General features: G+C 43.5%; 1 long non-coding RNA gene across 1 annotated transcript; it reads right to left on the bottom strand.

The window, feature by feature from the left end:
* Window positions 1-720: 720 nt before the first annotated feature.
* Window positions 721-6,172, bottom strand: LOC132212801 (uncharacterized). The gene is made up of 3 exons (XR_009447784.1): window positions 6,040-6,172; window positions 5,166-5,329; window positions 721-1,240 (listed from the first exon to the last, which is right to left on the bottom strand). It is a non-coding gene; the product is annotated as an uncharacterized LOC132212801 (long non-coding RNA).
* Window positions 6,173-9,235: the final 3,063 nt, after the last annotated feature.

Genomic DNA, 9,235 nt, shown 5'->3' on the forward strand with positions numbered 1-9,235 from the left:
GATAAGAAAACACTGTGTTCTAGTTTGCTGGTAGGCTTGTTTTTCCTTAATGGTACATGGTGTGTCTTATAATCGAGGGCATCTTGGAGTCAGTAAAACAGAATTGTTATGCTCATTTCACAGATGAGAAAGCAGAGACACAATAATGTGAATAAACTTGCTCCAAATCCCGGAGCTAGTAAGTGGCAGAGCCAGAATTTCATCCTGGCTGACTTAGAGTCTAAATACTCAGTTAACCATTGCACAATACTATTCCTCAGCATTCACGCAGCTGCTTGAGGAAGGTGATTGTAGCCTGACTTACTCAATTGGTCAACCAACTGATTCGTCGGGTGCCTACTATGTGCCAGATAGTGTCATATATTGGAAATAGGTCCAGTGGTGAGCAAAAGCCTGGAGCTATGCTCAAGAAGCATATAGCTTACTAAGGGAATAGGTCTTAATTACACAACAACAGGAATAAATGTACAGTTGCAACTGTGCAGTAACAGGAAGGAGAACTGTTAAAATGTAAAATGTAAAATGGGGGCCCTTTTTATGATCTGGGAAATCAGAGAAGGCTTCCTGGAAGAAGAGTCCTTTGAGTTCAAGGTAAAGAGGCAAAGAGGGTGGAAGGAGGAGCATCCAAGAAAGAGGAAACAGCATGTAAAAAAAGGCCTGGTGGTAGGAAAGAGGTTAGCGCCTTCCCAAATTGGAAAGAAGCCAGAGTGGCTAGTGTGTGTGTGTGTGTGTGTTGGGGGGTTAGCAGAGAGAAACCATAAAATAAGTGGAGTCTATCTTCTCTGTCCCCTGTCCCACCTTTCTAGAATCTTGCCCCCTCTTAGCATCCTTTTCTCCATCCACTTCACCACCACCCTTCCTCTGCCTGATCTCTAACTTTGAATGGTTCTCAGGATGTTTCTTTCTTTCTCCCCCCTCCCTTTCCTAGGAATGTACCTTAAAAAAAAGAGTATTGGGAATTTGATGTGTTATCATCTGGTACAATTTGCATTTTAATAAAGACCAGTTGGAAGAGGATAGACACTGTTTACCATAGGAAATGAGTAACTATCAGTGTAATTTAAGGAGCCTGTAATGCACGAGTTTCTCATAAAGCTATAAACACAGGTGACTCGATAAGGAAACAGCAGAGGAAAGTCAGGAAGATCTAATCCTCACCTTGGCATACAGGCTGTTCCTTGTAGCTAATTCTGTTTCTCCCTTCCTCCTGTATCTTGGCTTTCTCTGTACAAAAGAGTGGCTGGGTGGATGGCATTCCCAGGCCCAATGAAAGGCATAGACAAAGACGGAGTAATTTCAGTATATTAATTTCCCCCATTGCAGTGCTAACAGTAACAATAATGGCACAACCAACAATGACTGAGTGTTTTCTATCCTTTCCATCCCCAAGCCTTGTAAAAGAAGTTATCAGTAAACTTTCTGGTTAACATAAGCTAAACCTCAATCATTGGATTCTTTTTACCTGGACTATCTTTTTTTTTTTTTTTAATTAAATCTTTATTGTTCAGATTATTACATTTGTTCCTCTTTTTTTTCCCCCCCATAACTCCCCTCCTCCCAGTTTCCGCCCCACCCTCTGCCCTCACTCCCCACCCACTGTCCTCATCCATAGGTCCACGATTTTTGTCCAGTCTCTTCCCACATCTCCTACACCCCTTTCCCCCCCAAGAATAGTCAGTCCATTCCCTTTCTATGTCCCTGATTCTATTATAATCAACAGTTCATTCTGTTCATCAGATTATTTATTCACTTGATTCTTAGATTCACTTGTTGATAGATGCATATTTGTTGTTCATAATTTGTATCTTTACCTTTTTCTTCCTCTTCCTCTTCTTAAAGGATACCTTTCAGCATTTCATATAATCCTGGTTTGGTGGTGATGAACTCCTTTAGCTTTTCCTTATCTGTGAAGCTCTTTATCTGACCTTCAATTCTGAATGATAGCTTTGCTGGATAAAGTAATCTTGGTTGTAGGTTCTTGGTATTCATCACTTTGAATATTTCTTGCCACTCCCTTCTGGCTGCAAAGTTTCTGTTGAGAAATCAGCTGACAGTCGTATGGGTATTCCCTTGTAGGTAACTGAGTTTCTTTCTCTTGCTGTTTTTAAGATTCTTTCTTTATCTTTTGCTCTTGGCATTTTAATTATGATGTGTCTTTTTTTTTTTTTAAATATATTTTATTGATTTTTTACAGAGAGGAAGGGAGAGAGATAGAGAGTTAGAAACATCGATGAAAGAGAAACATCGATCAGCTGCCTCCTGCACATCTCCTACTGGGGATATGCCCGCAACCCAGGTACATGCCCTTGACCGGAATCGAACCTGGGACCTTTCAGTCCGCAGGCCGACGCTCTATCCACTGAGCCAAACCGGTTCGGCTATGATGTGTCTTGGTGTGGTCCTCTTTGGATTCCTTTTGTTTGGGGTTCTCCGCGCTTCTTGGACCTGTAAGTCCATTTCTTTCACCAGGTGGGGGAAGTTTTCTGTCATTATTTCTTCAAATAGGTTTTCAATATCTTGGTCTCTCTCATCTTCTGGCACCCCTATAATTCTGATGTTGGTACGCTTGAAGCTGTCCCAGAGGCTCCTTACACTATCCTCGCATTTTTGGATTCTTTTTTCATTTTGCTTTTCCGGTTGGATGTTTTTTGCTTCCTCGCATTTCAAATCATTGACTTGATTCTTGTGCTCCTCTGGTCTGCTGTCGGGCGTCTGTATAATATTCGTTATTTCAGTCCGTGTATGCTTAATTTCTAGTTGGTTCCCCAATATAAGATCGAGGGTCTTATTAGTTTTCTTGTAGATCTCATTAAGTTTATCGGCAGCTTCTAAACAGTTCTTGAGAGACCTTAAAAGTGTGGTTCTGAACTCTATATCTTCCTTTGACAATTTTGTCCTGTTTCTTTGTCTCTGCATTTTGTTATGCTTCCTTGGTGCACCCCCTAGTGGTCTTTGTTCGAAGTCTTATAGTTAAATCTTGATCGTTGTAGCTAATTCCAGGGAGGGTTTGACCTCCAGGCCAAGTGGCTATGAGAATCAGCTGTGTCAGCAGTGAGAGAACTTCTGTCCTCTAGGGAGGTGCTAATCTAGCCTTTGCCTGAGGCTATCCGGCAAATGGTTCTGCGCTGGGCTTGGGCGGGGCGGGTCGCACAGGATCAACAGGGTGGGCAGGAGAGAGCAGTTATGGCGGCTCTCAGTCCTGTCCCCAGGGGCTCTGCCTCTCTGAGTCCCAGCACCCGCTGCAAAGCTGGGAGAGAAAGCTGCACTCGCTCTGACCGAAGCCAGACAGTCCCGCTTCTCCCGTTTGAGTCTGGGTCCCTAAAGACTCGCCTGTATCTGGAGCTCAGAGTCTGTGACTCCCTCCCGATTGAAAACAACAACCGCGCCCTCCGCCGCCAGCCCGCTCCTCGCACTCCGCACCTCAGAATTTGACTTCAGCACTGCGCCTCCTCTGAGTGTCCGTGTGCGTTTCTCTTTCCTCCTAGTTGTAGGACTTCCACTCAGCCAGCGTTCCTGTGGTTCTGGGTGATGTCCCCTCCGTTTTTTGGTTTCACTTTTGAAGTAGTTGTTCAAAGCAGCAAACTCCAGCGTTAACCTATGCCGCCATCTTGGTTCTTCCCATCCAAGCTAATTGAAGTCCATTAGCCCCAGCGTGGAGGCCCACATGGCCTTACGCCACGTGGTCTCCGGGATGTGCTCCCCCACAGGACCACCGGTATCCAAGGGAGCTGAGCCAGGGGAAGGGGTACCTGGACTATCTTGAATACACATTTGAGCTGACTTAGAAATGAATGCTAAAATTCTAAGAAAAAATAATTTGATTAATGTATTTCATAGACTTAGACTTAGCAATGAGGAAACTGGCTCAATTAAAAGAGATGCAGAGCCCTAGTCGGTTTGGCTCAGTGGATAGAGTGTCAGACCTCAGACTGAATGGTCCTGTGTTCGATTCTTGTCAAGGACATGTACCTTGGTTGTAGGTTCCACAGCTCTGGTTGGGGTGCGTGCAGGGAGGCAACCAATCGATGTGTCTCTCTCACATCGATGTTTCTGTCTCTTCCTCTCCCACTCTCTCTAAAAATCAATGGAAAAATACCCTTGGGTGAGGATGAACACACACACACACACACACACACACACACACACACATACACACACAAACACACACCAAATAAACAAAAAAAAAAAAGAGAATAAATCTCATTTTAAAAAAACCAGAGATGCAGAGATAAAATAGAGAGATGGGATCCTGAGGGTACAGAGCTGAAAGGGAGCTTAAAGACCATGGATTCCAACTTTCTTGTTGTACAGGGGAAAAAAATTACATCCCAGATAAATTGTCCAAAGCCAGAGAATCCAAGAAAAAGATTTGGGAGGTTGAGGGTGACGTGTTTACAATGAAGAATTTGCTAGATTTAAGTCACATATTAATATGAAATTGCAAGTTTAATGATAGCTATTGTTAAACTAGGAAAGACGAAGGTTGGAGAATGGTGTCTATATGGTTGGTGTTCCTCTGCTGAGAGCAGGTGACCCCTCACCCTGAGCTTTTCCCTTGAGCAGCCGGTGAGAAGGGCAACCCCCAGCTCACTGAGGTGTGTTCCCCGTGGTGTGTGCTGTGATTAGACACACATGTGATAGAACATCCTGATGGGAAATGTGGGATGAATGGTTTTTCCATCAAAATGGTTCTTAACTATTTTAAGAAAGAAGAAACTATGTCTTGATTTCTCTGGTGTTTCTTAGTGCCCAAACGTAGTCTATCAATTATTTGTGAAAGACAGTGTGCAATCTACCAGTCGCTGACAAAGGTTAATTTCTGGTCTTACCCTACTCTACTGTGGTTAAATATTGTCAGCTTTATGAAAGGCAATAAAACACTGAACATTTTCAAGACTTCAGTCTCTTTGGATGTCTAGCTGACGAATACACTTTACTGCACATTATACTAGAGGCTATTGGAAGCTACAAATGATGTAAAAATAAATAATGATGAACAAATGAATGAAATAGTTCATAGGCTCAAAGAGATTATAATCTGGCTGGAATAGTAGAAATGAAAACATAATCATTCTTGTCACTATCATTGTTTCTACCCTTGATCACTTGCTATGGACAGGTACCATACAAAACATGTCATGTGCATTATTCCATTTAATACTAACATCGGCCTTTCGGAGTAGCCATGAGAACCTGGCTCACAGATGAGAAGACGGAGCCCCAGCGAGGGCTCCCTTCTGGCAGACGCTGAGTCATAACCACAAACCCAGGTCTCTCTGACTTTTGAGCCTGTGATTCTTCCATCGCGCACACTCCCCTCACAGGAAAGCTGTGAAGCAAAACATGATGATTAATTGCGTACCTGATTCATCGGGACAGAACTGGCCCCAACATGGCGTAGATCTGTTCTTGGCTGCTGCTATTTATTCTGCCTTTGGATTCAGTGTAGCAAGTTCTCACCTTCATGTGTGATTCATGTCGGAGCTGATCGTAAAGTATATGGAAGCCATGCGGTGTGTGGCTTGTTATGTGTGCTAAAGACAAGATGGAGAATAATGTAGACACTTTTGCTCCTTCCTAGAGATCTAGTTTAGGAATTATAAATGTATTACATTTGAGCACATTATCTTTCCCCCTTCCAAGCCTGCATTTCTAGATAGAAATAGAAATGTATTCCTGATATTAGTTGAAATCTCAGGGTTTCCTGGGCGAGTTGGACAGCAGTCATTCAATAGTTACCAAGACTCTACTCAGTGCCTGGTAGTGTCCTCAGTTCTGCATACACACGGATGCAAAGCCACAGCTTTTATAAGTAGGAAGCCGAGTCTCATTGGAGACAGACATAGGATCGCCAAACTTAGCACATAAAACATAAATATTGAATGAAGCATTCGCTAAAAATTACCCTTTGTCTGAAATTCAAATTTAACTAGGTGCCATGTACTTTATCTGGTAACCCAGGGCAGACATAAATATCCACCGTACCCCACAAAAGATGGTGGCTCCAATGGTTGGGCCCACACAGCACCCTAGACCTACCTGAGGAGGAATGCTTCCCCGTCTGCGATAGCTGATAGCCAGGTAGGCTTCACATGGCTGGTTGGGCTGACTTGAAGGAATGATGCCTGTGCTGGGTGATCCTGAGTAAGACTTGACAGGCAGAGATGGGGGGTGAGCACAGAGTTTGAGATAATGGCTGGGGTGCATGGGCGGTGGGAGAAAGGCATAAATGCCATGCGGGTCAGACCATAAAGGCTTTGGCAGAAAGGTGAATGAGTCACCGCTTCATTCTGCCATCAACAGGAAACCATCCAATCTATACTTTTTCTTCTTATTTTTCCATGTTATTAGACTTTGGCTTAGTGGTGCTTCACAAAGTGTGGGCCATGGACCAATGTTACGGTGAAAGGTAATTTCAGGGAATAATTCTGATGATTGGGGGTTGCATGGGGAATGCACCATTAAACAACTTTGACTCATGCAGGGAGGTTTATTCTTTTTTCTCCCCCAATTATAAACTCAATTTTATTTCTTATGTGCACACTTCAAAAAAATTAATAGACTTTTAAAGAGCAGTTTTAGATTTAGAAGACATTGAGCAGAGATACAGAGAGTTCTCATATACCCCCTCCTGATTCCTTTTTAATTTTCTTTCAATACTGGTTACTCAAGAAGAAAGTCTTAATTTGGTGCTATTCTAGCTTTAAAATTTCTATACTAGTAGTAGTTCATTCTGTTGGAGGTGGGGAGAGGGAGGGAGGGAATGAGGGGAGAGAGATAGAGATATAGAGATAGAGATAGAGATAGAGATAGAGATAGAGATAGAGATAGAGATAGAGAGAGATTATTAGGAGGCGAGAGGGGAGAAGAGGGGGAGGGAAGGACAGAGGAGAGAGAACTCTGCCTCTGAGTCTTGGACCAGCCACATACCAAGTTGGGCTTCAAAACAAAAACCATTTTGATTTCAATGCATTTTGTTTATTTCAAGTTTTGTTCTGAGAACAATACTCATCTTCCCTTTAACGTGTGGTGATAAAAAGATTTGTTGCCAAAAGATTTGTTCATAGTCAAAAGGTGAATAGGTTAAGTCCATGATAGCAGAAGTGACGTGGCCCTGAGGCCCTGCTGAGGTTGCTTTCTCACCTGGTGGCAAGTTCCCTCCTGGCCTTTTCCGTGTGGAAGAGTTTCTGGAGAACAGCCCATCTTTTTTGGGAGAATGAATAAGGATCACCTACCTGGGCAGCAGTGCCTTTTTGGAAATCCAATATGTTGCTTAAACTCTTCCTTCACGGCTTTTCTTTGACCTCTTATTCTCGTTACATATTCATTTTTTAAAAAACACTTTTTTTAAAACACATTTTAACATTTTTATTGATTGCAGAGAGGAAGGGAAGGGAGAGATAGAAGCATCAATGATGAGATAATCATTTGATCGGTTGCCTCCTGCACGACCCCCACCCCCTCCTCCGCCTGCCTCCAGCGTCCATCATTCCTCTGATTTCCTAGCACACCTGGGTTCACATTTGGCCTCAGTCATTTTCTAGCTGTGTGACCTTGGGCAAGGCACTTCATCTCTCTGAACTTGCTTGTAAAATGAGAACAGTATGACCACGGAGTTGCTTGAGGATTAAGTGCTATAGCATGTGGGATTCTTGAGCCTCAGTATTTATCAGGACCTGCATTGGTACGTTACTGTGGGCTAAACTCCAGATCTTATTTGCATTTCACCACTTTTTCCACTCATGTACTTTTTCTGCTCCAGGCTCCAGGTCAGGGCACCACACTGCAGTTAGTGGTCATGTCTCCTTGGTCTCCTCTGGTCTGTGCATGGGCTGGATACCAGGGGGTTAGAGATGAGTAAGAACATGCTCCCATCCTCTGGGAGTGACCCAGTCTAAACACCTGGAGGTAAAGATAAGCAAGTCAAGGTTAAACAGAGATCAACCCCACCCCCTGCCCACCCTCTAGGAGCATCGCTCACTCTCTCACCTGTTTTTCTATATCACTTTGCATTTGCATAAATATTGGTTATTGCCTCTCTCACTGAAATTCCTTCAGCTTCATTCGCAGATGGCTTTCCCCTGCTGAAGTAGTATTTGTACTCTACCTGTCCCTAGGATAGGCCTGGTGCTAGCATAAAAAACCCTTCAATGAATGATTGGGGGATGAATGAGTGAAGAAACAATTATAGCTGAGAGCAAGAAAGGCTCTGAGGAAATCAGTGTAAAATGTGTGCTGGGTGGTGACGGTTAGGAGTGGGAGGGAGGAGGTAGAAAAGCTGGGTGAGGAAGAGGTCCTGGAACTGAGAGTGGAGAAGGCCTCAACTTGGCCTGTCTCCTAATTTTGCCAGAACTATCTTTGATTGTGCCCCATAGAAAATGGGGGGGGGGTGATTTTAAATTTAGACTGTAATTTGTGACTCCAGGAGAGTAAAATGTGGACAATAAGCCAGAACTTTCTAAGCTTGTTAAAGATGCATTCATTGCAGATGAAAGAGCTAGGTGAAGTATTTTGTTATGGTTAAATAACGTTATCATCGTCACAGGAAGGAAACGATACAGTGAGTCTGAATGTATTTTTTTATTATTATTCTTTAATGCAAACTTTGAGAGGTGAGAGAACTGTGCTTGGGAGTCAGGAGGCCGAGTGGACATGTTCCGTTGGACTAGTGCACCAGGAAGAAGGAAGGGGCGCTCAGGAAGGACTGTGGACTGGAAGCCGACTGCATTTTGGCTGCTGAGCTGCAATAGTCCTGTGGAGGCCGAAAAGGGCTCCAAGGAACGGCAGCCTTTATTGTGGGCCTTGGAGACGGATGGACCTGGGTGGGAATCCTGACTGCCCGCTTCCTTTGTGATCTTGGACAGATCAAACGCCGAGTCTATTTCCTGTGTACACTGACAATGCTAAGAACCTATTAGGGATGTGGTGAGTGTAGGAGGGGATGCAAATAGCATATGGCACGAATAATCGGGTAAATTGTAGTATGGTTTAAGTCCTGGAAGTGCAAATTGAGACGTTTTGCTCTAAACCTCTCCAATGGGCTCTTATGTGAGATGAGGGCACCAGGTAAGATGACTGAAAATTTTTGACACTATATTTTGTTAAGTGGTGAGAGTGACTGGTAAAATTTAAGATAAAGATGGCATTGTTATAAGCCCAGCTGTATTATCTTTCTTCAATCCTTGGTCTCAGTTTTGCAGCCAGACAGCTTGAGGTCTAATATAGATTCACCTGG

This window comes from Myotis daubentonii, chromosome 11 (assembly GCF_963259705.1).
Source record: "Myotis daubentonii chromosome 11, mMyoDau2.1, whole genome shotgun sequence".
Taxonomy (NCBI): domain Eukaryota; kingdom Metazoa; phylum Chordata; class Mammalia; order Chiroptera; family Vespertilionidae; genus Myotis; species Myotis daubentonii.